This window comes from Gossypium hirsutum, chromosome A01, assembly GCF_007990345.1.
Source record: "Gossypium hirsutum isolate 1008001.06 chromosome A01, Gossypium_hirsutum_v2.1, whole genome shotgun sequence".
NCBI lineage: Eukaryota > Viridiplantae > Streptophyta > Magnoliopsida > Malvales > Malvaceae > Gossypium > Gossypium hirsutum.
The window spans coordinates 18,675,227-18,677,832 of record NC_053424.1 but is presented as its reverse complement, the minus strand read 5'-3'; positions in this window follow the sequence as shown (position 1 = coordinate 18,677,832).

The window sequence follows — 2,606 nt, the reverse complement described above, 5'->3', positions numbered from 1 at the left end:
TTTAAGCTTCTTCATATGGATTTCATAGTCCTTATGCAAACTAAAAACATTGGAGGAAAGTAATATGTTTTGGTATGTGTAGATGATTTTTCAAGATCCACATGGGTGAAATTTCCCAGAGAAAGGTTTGTTGCATTTGAAGAATTTAAGAAATTGTGCAAAAAACTTATGAATGAAAAGGGGAAAACCATAGGCACAATTGTGAGAACAATAAGTGACCATGGTTGTGAGTTCAATAATGAAGAATCCACTAGATTTTGTGATGAAGAAGGAGTAAGGCGTGAATTTTCCATTATTAAGACTCCACAATAGAATGGAGTTGTGGAACACAAGAACCACACCATAAGGAGATGGTACAAATGGTGCTTAACAACAACAGAGTTGCTCATAGATTTTGGGTTGAAATTGTGAACACTATAATCTATGTAATAAATAAGGTTCTTATTAGACTAAAGACTCATATGACACCCTACAAGTTGTGGAAAAGGAGGAAGTCAAATGTCAAATATTTCCATGTGATTGGGAGTACTTGCTACACCCTAAAAGAATGAGAATATCAAGGCAATTTTGATTCAAAGAATGATGAAAGGATTTTCCCAGGATATTCAAGTAATAACAAGGCCTTCAGATTATGCAATAAATGAACTCATAAGATAATAATGTCCTTTAATGTGTGATTAATGGTTGTGCAGTTGAGAAGAATACTAAAGATGAATAAGTAAAACAAGAAGTGATGGACTCAATGATCATTGCTATAAGCACTAAGAATGTTGTAGAAACTCATTTTTGCAAAAACCCATGTAGTTGTGGATGTGAACCTGGATGATGATCAAAACGAGGATGTTGAACAATCTCAACTTTCTTCTAGGGTCAAAAAGGATCATTTTGGAGAGATCAGTGATGGACATGTAAGGAAGAAAGCTAGTCTATATAAAAGCATGAGTTTAGAGAAACTTTTGAACCAATCAATAAAGTCTTTGTTATTCATTATATTATTGAATTTGTAATTTCAAATATTTTTTTATTATTTATAAGATTTAACTAAAATAACTGGTTAAAAGATTTTATTTGATAAGATATATATAAGAATTTTTATTCTATTGAAAGAAAATTATTAAATATATTTACATAATAATAAAGAAAAAAGTCAAATTTTATATTAAATTATTTTATATTTAAATTATTATGTTTACATAACCAAAAAAATAAGAAGAAAAAGATTATATCACTTTTGTTATAATTATTTATATAATAAGTGACTTTATATTTATTATATAAAATTTTATAAATAATATTTTTTATAATATAATATAATATAAACTATTATATTATATCTAAATTGATTGTATATTATCAACAAATTATTATTGTCAATTTATTGAGTGTTAAGAAATAAAATAAATTTGAATTGTGAAGAGTTTAATTTACAATATATCAATGTTTTTATAGTTTTACAAATGTTTTAATTATGATTAGAATTTTTATTGACACTGTATTTGAATTATCAAAATAATTTATATATTAAGTTAATTAGTTATTGCGTTAATTACATGAAGTAAAATTATATGGTGTATTGAATATGTTAAAAATATTTTCATTATAATTTAAATTTTTTTATTATAATATTTGAATTGTTAAATAAGTAAAATAATTTAATTATATTTAAAAACTTTGAATAAGAACTAATTATAGTAATTTAAAATATAATATTTTAAAACTAATTCAAAATTAAACTAATAAAATCGCATTAAATGCGCATGACATTAAAGACTAGTAATTACTAAAAGAATAATATTTTGTAATAAAAAATAACTTAAAGTTTTAAAATTAACATAACTTAATAATTTTTTGAATTTAAACATTGCTTTTTATAGTAAGTTATAAAAATTACTCATTTTGAATCTAAACCAATAATTTGTATTAAGGTCAATGCAAGTATTGGTGTTTGAAAAACAACCTTAGTTGATAAAAGTATCGTGAAGGTAATTATACTAAAAATCAGATTGTATTTTGTTCCTTCTATTCAAAAAATGGACAAATTAGTCCCTCTATCTCTATATTAGATCAAAGAGCAAATTGATTCTTCTGTTAAAAAATTAATCAATTTCTACTATTAAAAATTGATCATTGTATGTTAGAATGAGGTGCATATGTCATGCACATGTAACTGTCTAGTTGTTCTGTTAACCACACTAATTTTTAATAATAAAGATAGATGAAATTTTTAACTGAAAGAACGTATTTATTCTTTAATCTAATATACATAGACTAATTTACTCATTTTTCAAATAATAAGGTAAAATAATAATTTGATTCCTAATATAAGACCTTCGTAATACTTTTATCGCCTAAATCTGAACTATTTCAATCACTTTTAAGTTTGGATTGACGGAGCTAAATCTGAACTATTTCAATCACTTTTAAGTTTGGATTGACGGAGCACAGGACCTCTTTGGCACAAAACAAAATTTTAAGGGGATTTCTCTAGCAGAATTTAATACTAATAAAGATTTTCAATCACGTGTTCCATCAAATCAGTGATGATTAACTTGTAGGCGGATCTTGGCAAGGAGATGAAGCAGTAGACAATCTATTATCACAGCATG